Below are 18761 nucleotides of genomic sequence, written 5' to 3'. Positions count from 1 at the left end.
CTGCCCTGTTTCTGGGTTTCTTGTTGTAAATTTAATGATCAGCTGCTGTGACCTAGTTGGACATCAGGCGTGCCTCAACTGTTTGTGCCTGTGTCTGGAGCACAGCTGAGTGCTGGCGCCTCGGCCCCACTAGACTGCTAGACTTTTTCTAGGGAAGGATTGGGTGATTTAGGTCAGTACAGTTTCCTTCCTTCCCCGCGGATTCTCTGGAGACACGGACTCCCAGTGTCTTTTTTTGCCCTGGTGCACACTGCTCAGTGTCCGTCCGCTGGCTGGCCGCAGTAACTGCCTGTGCCTGGAGCACAGCTGTGTGATGGCGGCTCAGTCTCTGCCAGCTGTCTGGTGCGCAGAAACTGCCTGTGTCTGCCTTTGCGGCTTTTGGGAGCCTGAGTGCCTCCCTAAGCTGGGTAATTTTCCGGGGACCTTTTCAAGTTGGGGGTGAGCTGTGTGCTCTGAGATCAGACCCGCCGTTTCTATGTCCGGCGGCGAATCAGGCGCACAGGCAGGGAGGGCTGTGTGCCGGAACCTGGGTCCCTGGCTCTGGCTCCGGGCTGGCTCCTGGGGTGCCCGTGGAACCCGCCCGAGTCTTTTCCAGGGGATGTCTGGGGGACCTAAGGCCAGTCCCAATCGTTTCCTGTACCCTGGGGTTATCTCTCGACTGAAAATTCCAGTCTCTGATAGTGTGGTGCACACGGTTCAGTCTGGGACCGTTACCAGAGACACTGGCTTGTGGCTCTGTGCTGGGGCTGGGGCTGGCGGCGGGCAGCCAAGTGTCTGGCGGAACCGGGATCTCTTCCCTGGTTTAGCCGGGTGAGTTAAAAGCTGATTGAATCCCCCACTGAGGGGTATCCTCTTACCTGAGAAACACAATGACTGTGTTTTATGGCCTAGAGTTCTGATTGCTGGTCACTGTGCTGATCCTGCTGTGCTGCTGCTCAGAATGAGAGTCCTCCCGGCGCCGCCATCTTGCCCCTCCTGTTTGATAAGTTTTTACTATAACACAGGAATTTGTTTACAAAATTCCATCTGCTGCATGCATGGTGTCTGTGCTGGAAAGTTTTATGGTGGCTTGAAACAAGCTGGAATTATTTTGAAGAGGGCACCGCAGTTGAGGAAAGATCCTCAGCAGACTGGCCTGTGGGCAAGCACCTGGTACAAGTCTTGATGGATGTTGATTTCATATGGATGGCCGTGCTCACTGTGAACAGTGCCGTCCCTGCCTGCTGGTCCCAGGTGCTACAAAAGTAGGTTGAGCAAGCTCTAAGGAGCAAGATGGTGAGCAACACTACTCCATGGCCTCTCCATCAGTTCCTGCCTCCAGTCCCTGTCTTGAGTTCTCTCCTAGCTTCCCTGGCTGGGGACCTTCTGGCTGTGTGGTAAAATAATCCCTCCTCTCCCCACAGCAACAGAAACCCTGAGCAAGACAGGAAGTGACTAGGCCGTGAGGTATGACTACGACAGACCTGACCTTAGGTTTTTCGAGAACTGTGGAAAGGTTTTGAAACTTTGGGCTATAAAATACATAGAGTGCTGATACTCCAGTGGATTATTTGGTGTGATATTAGAATGTAATGCTGAGACCAGAGCAGATGATGGAGGATTGTCTTACACATTTCCATAGGGAAGCTTGAAAGTCCCTTAAAGATTATATGAGGGTCACTCATATTTTGAGTTAAGAACCATTAAAGTGTTTCATCCTGTGGAGCTCCTGTCCTCTCCATGTCATACTAACTCCCCCTTCTTTCATATGATTGCCTGCACTCTGCCCAAGTTTTGGTTATAAGTCTCAGCATCTGCTTTGATACACTGCTAGGCAGAGTCTTTCAGAGGCCCTCTGTAGTAGGCTCCTGTCCTGGGCACAGAGGGCTATTCTGAGACTGTTTCTCCAACCAAGGATCATGCATGGATATAACCTAAAACCCCTGCTTGGATGGAGCCCATGGCAACTCATTATCTGAGTGAGTACCCAGTAAGGGGAACAGGGACTGTCTCTAACATGAAGTCAATGGCTGGCTCTTTTCCCTTCCCACCACCTCTACTAGGCCACAGAGGAGGACATTTCAGCCTATCCTAGAGAAATCTGATAAGCTATGGTCAGGTGGAAGGGGAGGAGTACCTCCCCTGTGAGTGTACTTAGAGTGGGGCAGGGAGGAGATGAGGGAGGGAAAGTGAGATTGGGAGGAAATGAGGGAGGGGGCTACAGCTGGGATACAAAGTAAATAAACTCTAACTAATATAAAAATAATTTTTTTTTCAATGCAGTTTATTCAGGAACCTTGAACAATCCTCGGACCCTGGGGAAAGCCAGCCCACAGCTTAAATAGCCTCTGGGTAGCCAACCCAGGCATGCCATGTGGGCAATGCAGATAGGTCCACATACATGGAAGCAAGCCAGATCCTCAGCCTTAGCCAAATGTGGAATTGTTCGTGACAGAGAGCACTCACCATCGGAAAGGTGGAAGGCGGAGACCAGCTCCATCTTTAAGGCATAGCATTCCGCAGCTCTCTACAGTTCTCCCTTTTTGTTTTAGACGCATCAGGCAAGAGTCGAGGTCTGATCTCTGATATTAGAAATAAATTGGGACTTTGTACCGATGTTCATTTAGGTGTCATCCACCCAAAGAGCATCAGACTCGTCCGATACCCTTTTCTCAGGCCATAGTAGAGGACAATGCAGCTACTTTTGATGTGAACTGACAGACTAAAAATAAAAATTTAATTAAAAAATAACCACTAAAATGAAACCTTTGCCTTGCAGGAACAATTAAAATCCTCTGAAGTATTTTCTCAGCTTCAGCACACTGACACTGTGGTCTAAATACTGTTGAGGCTGCATCTCATTCTGGTAGCCAAACTTGGTAGCTCAGGAGTCTTTCAGGTGTTGAAGACCAGCCTGGTCTATAGAGGGAGTTCAGGACAGCCAAGGCTACATAGACAAAACCTTGTCTCAAAAAACAAACAAACAAATAAACAAAGGGGTTTTCAGGTGATACTGGTTCTGAAACATGCAGGGATCATGGAGTGAAGCTGTGACTTGGCACCATACGACTGTATAGAGTCCCTGAAGAGAGCCAAGAGGCCACGTTGCAGTGCAGATCCAGCCATTTGGAGATGTCAGTATCACATGCCAGCAGCAGCTGCTGTGGGCGAGGCCAGTTTGAACCTAGGAGACAGCTGTGTGGAAGGCTTTGCCAGCACTGTGGAGGAGCCCAGAAGATCACTGGTGAGTCCCAGAAGCCTGGCACTGAGAGTTATGCTGTTGGACTTTGTTGAACTTGATTGTGACTGTGCCCTGGTTCTTACCTTTCACATAAGAAAATATTTATTTTTATTTTACAGGAGCCCACAAAGTCTCTTGACTCTGAACACTTAAAGGGATTTTGGAGATTTACCTTGAGTTTGGAGTTCTAGAGAGACTGTGGGTATTTTAGAGAGACTTTGAAAATGTTAGAGAAACTAGATGTTTTAGAGAGTTGAATATTTTGTAGAGGTTTTGAATGTGGAAAGAGACTTGAGATATTGAACTTTAAAAAATGGAACTTTTCTATTGCAATGTTGACATTAGTTTAATATCTTGGGAACAACAAAATTGAGAGACAAAGTTATAGTGTAACAGAGATGTGTTTAGTGTCAGGTAGACAGGGGGTCAGCTGTGGCAGCTGTTTTTGTCTCTTGTTTGTTAAATCAACCACTAGACTCAATTGGGAAGGGAACCTCAGCTGAGAAAATGCCCCACTAGGTTGGCCTATGGGCAAGTGTGTGATGAATTTTCTTGATTGGTGATCTATGTGAGAGGGCCCACATCACTGTGGGTGCAGGCTCTGGGCTCAGGGTTCTGGATACTAGAGAACACAGACTGAGAAATCCATGAGACCCAAGCTAGTAAGCAGTGTCCTTCAGTGACAGGTGCCTTAGTTCTTGCCCCAGGTTCCTGCCTCAAGTCCTTACCCTGCTTCCCTGCACAATGGATTATAAGCTGTAAGATGAAATAAAGGTTTCCCAACCCAATTTGGTTTTGGTCATGGTGGCTTATTAGTCTGTGTCTAAATCAAAGAAACTACAATAATTCAACAGCATGTACACCACATTTATTAATATAAACCTGGAGCCAGCATATCAGGTACCTGGTAAGTACCGCTCCATTATGGAGAGAGGGAATGTTGACTCCTATGGAGTCTGCCTTTCAAGACTGAGTTGGACCATTTTTCTTTAATTAATTCTGTAATATGGGACAGCTCCAAGTCTGTTATAACTGTAGTTCTATTTACTCCCTGACTTCACACGCTGAAGGAGAAAGACACAGCATATACTCCTGCTGACATTTGCCCATTCTGCCCTTCTCTTGGAACAGTTTTGGACTGGGATCAGAACCATGCAAGATGAAGATACAGAGCAGCGATCAAGGACTGAATCGTCCACCAGAGTTCTCTGAAAACACTCCGTGCCAATGTGCTACTGTTTTCTGATTTGTCTTTTATCTTTTGTTTCAGGCAGTGACAGAGCTGAACAGTCTTTATGAGCTGCCTGAGCTCTCCCAGAGCACAAACATAAGCCGCCAACACATCCACAGAGACCATCATGTGCTGGAATTCTCCCATGTTTGGTGTGTAAACAGTGTGTTCTTGCTCACCCAGTGTCTCTCTGACACAAGCACTCTGCTCTTCACATGTTCAAGAGGAGGTGGCTGGGACCCGGCCTCAGAGTATTGAAGGACATACTTGGAGGAAACAGTAGATCATGAATAAAATCAGAAACATCTGGATTCATAGATTACAACCCCCAACATGTGCTATAGAAATTTTCTAAGAAATTAGGATTTTCAATAGAGTACAGATAGCCCTGAATAGAATAAGTGCATACCCAATCCATGGGACCGTTTATATTGGCAAGTTCTGCTTCTTCTTTTTTTTTTCTTTTACACAATCCTTCTCATTCAGACTCTACCCAAAATAGTAAAACTGTCTATAATGTGCCTGGCCATCAAGATGTTGTGGGTAAAAACCAAGTAAGATGCTGCTCCTGCTCTAGGAAAACCCAAACTTACAAAACATGAAAGCACATAATTGCTGCAGCTCTTAATGTTGAGGGAGATCACACACCGGTGCAGCCACCATGGGACACAGGGTCCAGCCATGGCTCAGCTTAGGACAAGTGAGAGCAGGAGGATGGTCTGTGGGGTGTGAGGTAGAATGGAGGTCTTCAGTGGAATAAGCATTCAGGAGCATCTGCATGTTTTCCTGAGGCCAGAAGACTGGTATGGAGTGGTGTGTGAGGTCTTGCTCATGGTGAGTCATTGTTTTACTTTTCTCCTCATCCACTCTTTGTTTCCACACAAGATGACTTCACACTCTTCTGACATAAGGAACACCTTCTTCTCTGAAATTGGCATTGGGATCTCAGCCAACAGCTTCCTTCTTCTCTTCTACATCTTCAAGTTCATTCGTGGGCACAGGCCCAGGCCCACTGAGGTGCACATTGTTCTGCTGTCCCTAATCCACCTACTGATGCTAATGTTCATAGCATTCATAGCCATGGACATTTTTATTTCTTTGAGGGGATGGGATGACACCATATGTAAACTCATTGTCTACTTGTACAGAATTTTTAGGGGCCTCTCCCTTTGTACCACCAGCCTGCTGAGTGTCCTCCAGGCCATCATCCTCAGTCCCAGAAGCTCCTGTCTAGCCAAGTTCAAGCACAAATCTGCCCATTACATCTCATGTGCCCTTCTTTTTCTGAGTGTCCTCTATATGCTCATTAGCAGTCATCTCTTAGTATCAATTTTTGCCACTCCCAATTTGACTTCAAATAACTTCATGTATGTTACTAGGTCCTGTTCTGTCCTACCCATGAGTTACCTCATGAAAAGCACATTTTGTACACTGATGGCCATCAGGGAAGTCTTTCTTATTAGTGTTATGGTCATCTCTACTTGGTACATGGTGGCTCTCTTGTGCAGGCACAGGAAGCAGGCCCAGCATCTTCACAGCACCAGGCTTTCTCCAAAAGCATGCCCAGAGCAAAGAGCTAACAGGGCCTTCCTTCTGCTCATGAGTTTCTTCGTGTTGATGTCCATCTTGGATAGCTTTATCTCCTGCTCAAGAACTATGTTCCTGAATGATCCAACATCTTACTATATCCGACTCTTTGTGGTCCACAGCTATGCCACAATCAGCCCTTTTGTGTTTATGAGCACTGAAAAACATGTCGTTAACTTTTTCAGGTCTATGTGTGGGAGGACATAAATGTTTGAATATTCATTGATCATTGATGGGCACATTTCTTTATAAGAGGACCCAATACACTGGCATCAGAACTGTCAGTCATGGCATGGTGTTCACGTGCTTTGGCATACATGAAAATCTGAAGCAGTGTTTTTGTTTTTGTTTTTGTTTTTCTGTTAAAATTATTTACTTTAACCTGTGTGGTAACAAACATGTAGCAGAAAATTAAACCTCATCCCTTTTGTGATATGACCAGGGCATTTTTGTTTCATTTTATTTTATTTTATTTTATTTTATTTCATCTTTTTTCTCAATGCGTCATTATGGGAATCCTATGAGGTGGCTCTCATGCATCATGGCCGTGGACAGCTCACACTGTTTTGAAGGATGTAACCATGTCTAACACATTTCAATATTTTAATTTCCTGTGGTATAGCTATTTTGACAAATTAAATGAGGAGGCATTTCTTGCCATAAATAGTTCTATACTCCAGAAAGAAAGGAATTGTACACAGAACTTTCAGAACAGAATTCTGTGCAAGAAGCACATGTGATGTATACAGCAATGCGAACAACAACTGGATTTAAAATTCTCAGAGTTATCAGAACTTTTGACCCAAACACAGCCTCTGTACAGCACAGGACCTCGTTAAGTCTTACGGTGCAAGGCAGTTAATTCCAGCACTGGTCACTGAGGTATGGTGCCCTGGAAAACAGGAAAGACCAGCACCACTGGCCAGCTCCCTGAAGGTTCAACACTCTACACTACATTTCTTCTAAAACCAAATTCCTCTCTCCTTTCACCTCTGCTATAAATAGATTGGGATAAAGTCTGTTGCTTGGGGAAACATTTATACTCATTATACTCATTACTTATACTTATTACAATCAGTTTATCAGACTGTAATAAGGAAGTTAATAAGCCAATCAAACATATGTCATCTAGATTACTATGCAAGGGGACATGGCAACACAGGGGGCATGAAAAGCCTTGTCTAAGTTAATTTGGGAGTCAACTTTTGGACTGATGTCCCCTGGGCCTATAGTTCCCATACAATGAACTGCTTCTTGGCTTCAGCCTGGTTGTCCCATCTCTTGGTTGTTTTCTGTGTCAGTTGAGCATAGACAAACCACCCATTGTTACCTATTGTTAAAGGGTAGGAAAACTTTTTTTTCAAGTAAATGGACCCAAGAAGCACTCTGAGGTTCCCATTCTAATATCTTAAAAACAAAAAGACTTCTAATTAAAATTAATCAAAAGAGATGGGAAAGGACTGTTCATATTCATCAAAAGGAAAATCCAACCCCCAAAAATGTTAATTCTGAACATCTATGCCTCAAAATGAAGGGCACCCCCATTTGTAAAAGGAACATTACTAAAGTTTTAACCACACATTGAACCTCATACAGTAAAAGCAGGGGACTTCAATACACTATTCTCATCAATAGACAGGTCATCCGGACAAAAACTAAGCAGAGAAATAATGGAGCTAACAGCCATTGTGAGTCAAGTCGACCAAACAGAAGTCTAGAGAATGTTTCACCCAACCAGAAAAGAATATACTCTCTTCTCAGGATCTCACAGATCTTTCTCCAAAATACTCAGTCACAAAGTGAGTCTCAACAGGTACAAGAAAATTGAAATAACCACCTGTAGCCTATCATACTCTCACAGATTAAAGCTATATTTTAACAACAAAAGAAATAACAAAAAGCCCACAAAATCATGGAAACTGAATAACTATCCTCTAAGTGACCACTGGGTCAAGGCAGAAATAAAGAGGTTAAAGACTTCCTAGAATTCAAGGAAAATGAATGCACAGCATACCTGAACTTATGAAACACAATAAAAATGGTAGTAAGAGGAATGTTCAGACTCCATACTAGCAACTTAGTAGCATCCCTGTAAGCTCTAGAACAAAAAGGAAGTAAATTCATCCAAGAGGAGTAGAGGAAAGAAAATAATGCAACTCAGGACTGAAATCAATAAAATAGAAACAAAAAGACCAATACAAAAAAAAAAATCAGTGAAGCAAAGAATTTGTTATTAGAGAATATAAACAAGATAGACAACCCCTTGTCCAAACTAACTAAAATGCAGAGACAAACTATCCAAATTAACCAAAAAAAAAAAATAAGTAAAAAGGATGATATAACAACTGATACCAAGGAAATCCAAAGAATCATTAGGTCATAATTCAAAAACCGCTACTCTACAAATATGGAAAATCTGAAAGAAATGGACAGATATCTTAATAGATACCACTTACCAAAGATGAATCAGATAAAAAACTTAAATAGAATTCTAGCTTCTAGGGAAATAGAAGATGTCATTAAACGTCTCCCAACCAAAGGGAAAAAAAAAAGCCCAGGGTCCGATGTTTTTTAGCACAGAATTTTCTGGATTTTCAAAGAAGAGCTAATAGCAATAGTCCTCAAATTATTCCATAAAATAGAAATGGGAGGAACATGTCAGATTTATTTTGTGAGGCCATAATCACCCTGACATCCGAACCAGGCCAACTCAACAACAACAAAAAAGAAAATTACAGACCAATTTCCCTTATGATCATTGATTCACAAATACTCAGTAAAATATTTGCAAACCAAATCCAATAACACATTAAAAATGTCATCTACCATGACCATCATACCAGGGATCATCCAAGGGATGCATAAATGGTTTAAAATACAAAAATCAGTCAATGTAACCCAACACATAAACGAACTGAAAGAAGAAAAACCATATGATCATTTTATTGGATGCTGAAAAAGCCTTTGAGGAAATTCAACACCCCCTCATGATAAAAATCTTGACGAGATCAGGAATACAGTTACATACTTCAACATAAAAACAGCAATATATAGCAAGCTGATAGCCTACATCAAATTAAATAAAAACTCACAGCAGTTCCACAAAAATCTGGAACAATACAAGGCTGTCCACTTTCTTCATATCCATTCAATATAGTACTTGAGGTTCTAGCTAGAGCAATAAGACAACTAAAAGAGATCAAGGGGATACAAATAGGAAAGGAAGCAGTCAAAATATCATTATTTGCAGATGATATGATACTATACATAAGCTACCCCAAATATTCTACAAGGGAACTTCTACAGCTGATAAACACCTTCAGTAAGGTGGCTGGATACAAAATTAACTCAAGATAAAAAATCAGTAGCCCTTCTTTATACAAATGACAAGTGAGCTGAGAAAGAAATCAGGGAAACATCATTCTTCACAATAGCCACAAATAATATGCAATATTTTAGAGTAAATCTAACTAAGCAAGTAAGAGCTGAATGACAATAACTTAAAGTCTTTGAAAAAAATTAAAGAAGATATCAGAAGATGGAAAGATCTTCCATGTTAATTGGTCAGTAGAATCAACATAGTAAAATTGGCCATCTTACCAAAGGCAATCTACAGATTCAATGCAATTCTCCACCAAAATTCCAACACAATACTTTACAGACCTGGAAAGAAAATATACTCAACTTAAAATTGAAAAACAAAAAAAGCTTACATTCCCACCAGCAGTAGGTTCCCCTTTCTCCACAACCCTCCAGCATGTGTTGTCATTTGAGTTTTTGATCATTTTGGCCATTCAGGGTTGTTTTGATTTTCATTTCCCTAATGGCTAATGAGGTTGAACATTTCTTTAAGTGCTTCTCTGCCATTCGGTATTCCTCTACAGAGAATTCTCTGTTTAGCTCTGTTCCCCATTTTTTAAGTGGATTACTTGGTTTGCTGCTTTTCAGCTTCTTTAGTTCTTTATGTATACTGGATATGAGTCCTTTGTCAGATAAAGGGTTGGTGATGATACTTTCCCAATCTGTAAGCAGTCGCTTTGTTTTGATGACTGTGTCCTTTGATTTACAGAAGCTTTTCAGTTTCATGAGGTCCAATTTATTGATTGTTGCTCTTAGAGCCTGTGCTATTGGTGTTCTGTTCAGGAAGTTTTCTCCTGTACCAATGAGTTCTAGAATCTTCCCCACTTTTTTTCTAGCCGATTTAATGTGTCTGGTTTTATGTTGAGGTCTTTGATCCACTTGGACTTCAGTTTTGTGCAGGGTGATAAGTATGGATCTATTTGCATTTTTCTACATGTAGACATCCAGTTGGACCAGCACCATTTGTTGAAGATGCTATCTTTTTTCCATTGTATGGTTTTGGAATCCTTGTTAAAAATCAGGTGTTCATAAGTGTGTGGGTTTATTTCTGGGTCTTCTATTCGGTTCCATTGATCCACCATTCTGTTTCTATGCAAGTACCATGCAGTTTTTATAACTGTTGCTCTATAGTACAGCTTGAGATCAGGGATGGAGATACCTCCAGAAGATACTAGGAATAGCGCTTCGAAAGATCCAGCCATACCACTCCTAGGTATATACCCAAAAGAGGCTCAAGTACACAAAAAGGACTTTTGCTCAACCATGTTTGTAGCAGCTTTATTTGTAATAGCCAGAAGCTGGAAACAGCCCAGATGCCCCTCAACTGAAGAATGGATGCAGAAACTGTGGTACATCTATGCAATGGACTATTACTCAGCAAAAAAAAAAAAAAAAAAAAAAAAAAAGGAAATCATGAAATTTGCAGGTAAATGGTGGGACCTGGAAAGGATCATCCTGAGTGAGTTGTCCCAGAACCAAAAAGACACACACGGTATATACTTACTCATATACACATACAACATAGAATAAACCCACTAAAATCAGTACATCTAAACATACTAAGCAAAAGAGAGGACCCTAACTAAAATGTTCAATCCCCATCCTGAAAGGCAAAGAGGATGGACATCAGAAGAAAAAGAAAACAGGGAACAACTTAGGAACCTGTGACAGAGGACCTCTGAAAACCAGAAGAAGAAAACAGGAAACAACCTCGGAACCTGCCACAGAGGGCCTCTGAAAGCCTCTGCCATCCAGAGTGTGAAAGCAGATGCTGAGCCTGATGGCCAACTGACAGGCAGAGTGAATGGAATTTTATGTAAGAAGTGGGAAATAGCAAGAGCTTGAGAGGACAGGAACTCCACAAGGAGAGCAACAGAACAAGAAAATTTGAAAACAGGGAACTTCCCAGAGACTCATACTCCAACCAAGGACTACTCATGGAGATAACCTAGAACACTGACAATGCTGCCACTTCTGATGAGAAATGATATACTAAGATCAGAAAGAAGGAGAGGAGGACCTCCCCTATCAGCGGACTTGGGGAGGGGCATGCATGCAGAAAGGGGAGTGAGGATGGGACTGGGAGGGGAGGAGGGAGGGGCTTATGGGGGGATTCGAAATGAATAAAGTATAATTAATAAAAGTGAAATAAAAAATTTAAAAAAAGCAAGGATACCTAAAACAATATTTTAGAAAACAAATAAACAAAAACCTTCTGGCATCATCACTATCCCTGATTTCCTGATTTCAAGCTCTATTACAGAGCTATAGTAATAAAAACCACATAGTATTGACATTAAAAAAAATAAAGACAGGATGATCAAAGGAATTGAATCAAAGACCCAGATGTAAATCCACACACCTATGGACACCTGATTTTTACAAAGAAGCCGAACATGTACGATGAGGGAAAAGGCTTCTTCAACAAATTGTGCTGCTCTTACTGGCAAATAGACCCATTTAATCAGCCTACATAAAATTCATATCCAAGTGGATCAAGACCTCAACATAAAACTAGATACATTGAACCTGACAGGGAAAGTGGGGAGTTGTTTTGGGTACATTGGTATTTTTTTCTAGTACCTGGCTATATGAGAGTCTCCATAAAATGTCTGCCCTTCTTGACAAGGGCTCTGAGTTGCCCAGGCTTCTCTTGAACTCAGTATGCTCCTTCCTCCTCTTCTCAGTCCTGGGTGCAGGTGTGTGCACCATGTCTGCTGGGGAGACTGAAACACAGAGCATATAGTTGCACTCAGGCAAAGCACAGCCTCTTCCTGAAGTCTTCAATGAAAATGAGGTCTCCATTTCTCAGAGACTGGTGTCCAGTCAGACATGGCCTCAGCCTCAGCTATGTTCCACCTGCCTGTGACCACCTCAGCTTTGAGTTTTGCCTCTACTTCTCTGGTTTTCATTTAATTTCTTTTTTATTTACTTTTAAAATTTACTCACATCTTGAATTCAGATTTTGGAAACCAGGAAACAGAATCAACACTAAATGGAAATGACATGCTCCACGGGAGAGGGGTGTCTCAGGAAAAGGCTTGGTTGCATGTCACAGAGTGTAGGGAAAGCACACTCAGAACCATGGGAAGTCATGGGAGGCCCAGGAGTCCTCAACCCAGAATAGAAGCATCACAGTGAATAAAAACTGTTTGAAATAAGTCTAAGGAGCAATGTGAGAAAAGTTAGTGTTGGGGGTTGGTCTGGAGCTGTGTACTGTGATGCTAATTGTTGACTCTCAAGATCTGGTTACTGCACAGATGAGAGCACATTATCATCTACAACAGTCCTTGTGTAAAACTTGCCTAAGGAATTATTCTTGTTTAAACAATAAAAAGCCAACACACATGGCAGGGAGCATGGCTAAGGTTCTAGGGTTGTAAGGACAGGAAGACCATGGGAAGGAGAGGAGAGAGAGGAAGAATAAGAGAATAAGGAAGCAGAGAGCCACCATGGGTGAGTGTGGAAAGAAGCACATGGTGGGCATGGATGGAGGAAGCTGCCTGATGAAGAATGAGCAAGTCTTTGTGGATTATGGATGGGAGGCAGCCTGGGCTGGGGCTGGGAGGTAAAGGTAGTGTAGAGGGTTAATATCTGCCCTGTCCCGGGTAAAATAGGACTGTTATGAAATCTATCAGGTGTCTGTGTCTTTTATTGATTGTGATAGCAGGTTAGGTGTACTGCCGTGATAATTAGAGGGCCAATAATAAATATTGTTAGATGGTACAATTAAAATAACAGCAACAACTTAGGGTTGTCATAAACTTTCTGATCCCTTTTCAGGTCTGGCAAGGGGACTCAAAGTGTGTGCTCAGCCCTCCCCAGATGGCTGTTATCCAGGACAGAGTGAGTGAGATCAACAGGCAGGGAAGATCCCCCCCTGGGAAGCCACATTTCCATGCTCCCCAGCAGGAACCTGTCACCTTCCACAAGCAGCAAAATTGCAGGCTGTAGAGATGCATTAAATTCTCCCTCAGCCTAAGCTGTGCAGGATCTCCTCAGGCACACAGTCCTCCCCTGCTATGTCCATCTGTGTAAGTGCTCTGCACCCAAGGGCAGAATCAGAAGGTGGTAGGGACCCAGGCAGTCTGTGGGAGGAGGAGCACTGGGCTACTGGGCTGTGGGAAGTTTTCAGCATGTGCAGAGGAGACACTGAGCTCTGACAGCCCCTCAGCACAAGGGACTGTGCTCTGCGCGGACAACAAGAATACTTTTCCTCTTAGGATATTTCCTGCAACTCCTAAAATTAGTTAATTTTTTCTTTGGAAACATTGTTTTTTCATATTTACATTTTGTATTAATTAAGCAACTCACAGTGAAGAACTACATGAATTATCCTTATATGTAGAATATTTTAGTGATTTAATTTGTGTACCTATTATAAAAATTGATGGAAGGAAATCTCCTTGAATATCACTATCTAGTAGAGAACTTCGCCTGACTCAGTTTCAGGAATTTCACGCAAATGCTCTTGGCTCGTGGTACACTACACAGTAAAGCACGTGCTCTGAGAGGACATCCTTGAGGAGGCACTGGAATGCTAGATATTTTATACACAGTGGATACATGGTAGTTTCTCCTACTGTTGCCTAAAGAGCCAGGATCCAAATCCCAAGAGCTTGAGAGGTAGAAAAGTGAAAAGCCTGAGAGCACAGGGGACTGTGTTCTGCATGGGCAACAAGAAGAGTTTTCCTCTTAGGGTATTTCCCAAAACTCCTGAAAGTTTGCTTCTCCTTTTTCTCCTCCTCTTCTTGCCTATTCTGTTTTGTTTCTGACATCTGCTGAAATTGACATTGGGTAATCAAACGGATCTATTATATAAAGAGCATGGTAATGCAATGGGAATCACTCAGTAAAATGTATTTACAACTCTGCAGGTACATAGAACTCAGCATATTAATCTTGTAGAAGTTTCACCTTTCCTAATGGCTCTTTGCCATTCTATTTTAGAAAATCTCAATTTAAATTTTTTAGGTTATTTTTTTTTTGTGTGTTACACTTTTTGGGTGTTTGTTTTGTTTGATTTTGCTGTGTCTATATATTTGTATTGCATGCATGCCTGCTGCCTGAGGACCTCAGGAGTTTTTGTAACCCCTGGACCTAGAGTTGCAAATGGTTTTGAGCTGCCATGGGAGAGGTGAGAACTGTACCTGGGGCCTCTGTCAAAGCAGCAGGTTCTCTCCACACCAAGCACCCTATGTTTACAGTCTTTAACTGGCCATCCACCTTAGCTCTGATTTTTTTTTTTATTTTTTTATCAGTTACATTTTATTAACTCTGTATCCCAGCCATGTCCAGATTCCTCATTCCCTCCCAGTCCCTCCCTCCCTCCCTCATCTTCACCGTGCCCCTTTCCAAGTCCACTGATAGGGGGGACCTCCTCCCCATTCATCTGATCCTGTTTTATCAGGTATCTTCAGGACTGGCTGCAAAGCCCTCCTCTGTGGCCTAACAGGACTGCTCCTCCCTTCGGGGGTGGGGAGACCAAAGAGCCAGTCATTGAGTTCCTGTTAGAAATAGTCCCTGTTCCCCTCACTTTGGGAAACCAATTGGTTACTGAGCTACCACAGGCTACATCTGAGTGGAGGTTCTAGGTTATATCCATCCATGGTCCTTGGTTGAATGTCAGTCTCAGAAAAGACCCTGTGCCCAGATATATTTGGTCCTTGTGGAGCTCCTATCCTTTCCCCATCAGACTAACTCCCCTAATTTCTTATGATTCCCTGTACTCTGCCAAAGGTTTGGTTATGAGTCTTTGCTTTGAAAACACTGCTAGTTAGAGTATTTCAGATGTGCTCAGTAGACTCCTGTCATACGTTCAATGCACATCCCATCTGTCCTTCTAAACGAGGATTCATCATCTTACCCCATGTCCGCTCAATTGATTATCTTTTTTAGGTGTATAGATTTCATTATGTTTATCATATCTTATAGGTCTATATAAGTGAGTATATCCCATGTTTGTCTTTCTCCTTCTGGGATATTTCACTCAGAATGATCTTTTCTAGATCCCACCATTTGCCTGCAAATTTCATGATTTCCTCCTTTTTGATTTAGCTCTGATTTTTTACAGTTACTTTTCATCTTATGTATTTTGTGGAATGGGGTAGGGTGTGTATGTCACAGCACACATCTCGGGGTCAGAGGACCACTCTTTGGAATTGGTTCTTTTCTTCTAGAATGTAACTCATCATGATTGGAGGCCAGCACTTCTTAACACAGAGGCTCCCTCATTTCTCCTGCTCTGAGCATTTACTTACCTGGTGCATCAGGTTTGGTAACTCAGGCACTTTTGCTTTCCCCTCATATCTCACATTACATATAAAATGAAACCATCTTACACCCTGGATATTCAAATGATAGTTATTTCTTTACTATTTGACTTCATTTTTATATTATTGCATAACTTAGGATTATGATCCTTGCATTAAACTAAATACTTGCATTGCATGAGAAAGAACTTTCAAGAAGAACCTTCATCAAATCTTGTGATGTATATCTGAGGCTTTGGTCACCTGAATCTGAGAAGCATCACTGCTTCCTCAAGGAGGTATGAAATCCTACACACCTGTGCAGCCCATCATTTAGGATGAGTTGGATAATTCTTCCTTCATTAAAACCTTACAATGGGAATGACCCTCAATCTATTGTAATTATAATTCTTAATAATTGTTTGCTTTCAAATGTGGAAAGAGACAAAACTTAGATAACATTCCTGGCAGCTTCTGATAACTGAACACTTCTCATGTAGGCTTTTGTTCTGCTGTGACATCAGAACATATTTCAGATGCAGTTATAATGTGAGATTCACAGAGAAGGCCTAAAATGCTACCAGGATGCTCTGGAAAGGATTGCTTGAGTAGTCTATTGTGTTCGTACTTACTCTTCTCTGCTTGGGGCTGGGAGAAACCAAACAGTTGTTTTTAAAACTGTTTTAACTATCCCATGGCACAAACATAAGGAACCTTCATGAGAATAAATCCAGCAGCCTACACTTCCAAGAGTTCGCCCTGTGCAGGGAACACCATGTTTGGTATGTAGACTTCATCTCCTTACATATCTTCCTGACACAGTCACACAGATGTCAAACGTTCTAACCCTGTAGCTCAGCCCCAGACTGCTCAGGGTCACACACAGGATATGGCAGGAGTGAGTATGATGTAAAGAAGTCTGGATTCAGAGTTTCTACTCCTAATGCTCCCTGCAGATCCACATGAAGAGCACAAGGTCTGAAGTAAATGAGCAGAACAAAGAGACTGGAATAAAATGACTCTGGGCCTGTTTAAGACAAGGACACAGCTTCATCTGAGGATCTTATTTCTACTTTCTTGCAATCCTCATGGAACTTCACCAAAACCTGCAGAGCTGCTCTGTGTCTGGCAATCAACATGATGCAGAAGAAAGACAAGTAAGACATCACTTTTGCCTCAGGAAACCTCAAATAGGAAACAGTAGGAAAAGAAATATTTTCTTGACACATGACAGTTGTAATGTGGGAGAAAGCTTCTATCTGGATGGGGCACATAAGAGTCGGAACAATGGAGAGAGTGGGCATCGCTTCTGGGCACTTTGAGATGAAGGCAATCTTAAGCAGAATAAGGCAGAGCTGTGAAATAAACATCTTTCTAAGGAGAGTGGAGCTGCCATTGTCTGCAGCTGACGAGCAAGGCTAGATTGGTGTTAAGGAATCTTCTTGCTGTTCTCCCCTCACAGTTGCTACCTGCTTCTTTCAGCCTTAAAATGAACAAAATAAACAAACAGTCAGGTAACACCAAGGTAAGAAACACCATTTATGGTGGAGCTGGGATTGGGCTCTCAGGCAACAGCTTCCTTCTTCTCTTCCACATCCTCATGTTTATTCCTGGGCAGAGGCCCAGATTCACTGATCTGCCCATCAGTCTCTTGGGCCTAATCCACATACTGATGCTGGTAGTCGTCGTGAGTTTAGTAGCTACAGACATTTTTATGCCAGGGAAGAGATGGAGTGACTCCACATGCAAATTTGTTATGTTCTTGTACAGGTCTTTTAGGAGCCTCTCTCTTTGTGCCACTAGCCTGCTCAGCATCCTCCAGGCCATCACCCTCAGTTCCAGAAGTTCCTGTCCAGCAAAATTCAAATGTAAATCTCCACACCACATGCTAGGTTGCCTTCTTTTCCTGAGTATCTTTTATTCATCCATTAGCAGTCCCCTTATAACATATATAACTTCGACGCCTAATCTGACCTCACCTGGCTTTATATACCTCAGTCAATCTTGCTGTGTTGTGCCCATGAGCTACTCTGTCCATCACACATTTTTTATATTGTTGACCTCCATGGATGTCATCTTTGTAGGTTTTATGAGCCTCTCCAGTGGGTACATGGTGACTTTCCTATAAGACATAAGATCCAGTCCCAGCTTCTCCACAGTGCCAGCCTTTCCCTCAGACCATCTGCAGAACAAAGAGCCACATGGACCATCCTTTGCCTCATGAGTTTCTTTATGGTGATGTACACCTTGGACAGTGTCATCTCCTACCTAAGAAGTATAGATGATGATCTGATTTTATTTTGTGTCCATATTCTCACAGTCCATGACTATGCCACGGTCAGCCATTTTTTGGTTCTCAGTACTGAAAAAAACATAATTAACATTTTTAGATCCATGTATGGAAGGATGGTAAACATCATATCACTTGGGTATAGGTAAGATTCCTTAAGATGAGCCGGTACAGTGGCATTAGGGCTATGAATTGTAATGTAGTTTACATGCGCTTCAGGTTAAATGAAATTATAGAGTTGTCTTTTTGCTGTTGTTAAACCTATTTCTTATGAGATGTGTGGATGCTACACATAAAAGACAAACCACATGCCAGATCCATGAGTCTTTTGTACTTCCCACTGTGTCTTTTGGGGAGACATAAAGTGACTGTCTTGTTAGGGTCTGGATTATCCACATCAATTTATAATACGTGACAGCTTATGATAGTCTTCCTTTCTTCAAATCCCTCAGCTATCTCTGTTTTGCCAAACGAGGTTTGTAAATAGTTATTATTATAATTATCAAGTATCCAGAAATATTCAAATCACTTAGGACACACACACACACACACACACACACTCAGAGTGAGAGACAGAGACACAGAGAGACAGAGACAAAGACAGACATAGAATCTATGTATAAAACACAGCCCTGATGATGGATAAACAGAGTTCATCTTCTCTGCACTGGACTGTTACTCCAGCTTTAAAAGAGAAGGAGATTCTGCACATGGTCCCACACAGATTGGCATGAAGCCACTGTACTGACTGCAATGAGAGTCTAGGCAGAACGAATTCTGTGTGTACTACTTGGAGCAGGAAGAGCTTGGAAACTTTCTAGG

At 42.2% G+C, this 18761-nt stretch overlaps 2 pseudogenes; both read left to right on the top strand.

Annotated features, from left to right (window-relative positions):
• The first annotated feature begins 5351 nt into the window (after positions 1–5351).
• LOC132654007 (vomeronasal type-1 receptor 94-like) lies at positions 5352–6264 on the top strand (annotated as a pseudogene).
• Positions 6265–17138: 10874 nt separating this feature from the next.
• Positions 17139–18088, top strand: LOC132654006 (vomeronasal type-1 receptor 54-like; annotated as a pseudogene).
• Positions 18089–18761: the final 673 nt, after the last annotated feature.

Source organism: Meriones unguiculatus, chromosome 5 (assembly GCF_030254825.1).
Source record: "Meriones unguiculatus strain TT.TT164.6M chromosome 5, Bangor_MerUng_6.1, whole genome shotgun sequence".
Taxonomy (NCBI): domain Eukaryota; kingdom Metazoa; phylum Chordata; class Mammalia; order Rodentia; family Muridae; genus Meriones; species Meriones unguiculatus.
Note: the sequence above shows the minus strand (reverse complement) of the source record. Positions and strands in the feature narration are given on the sequence as shown.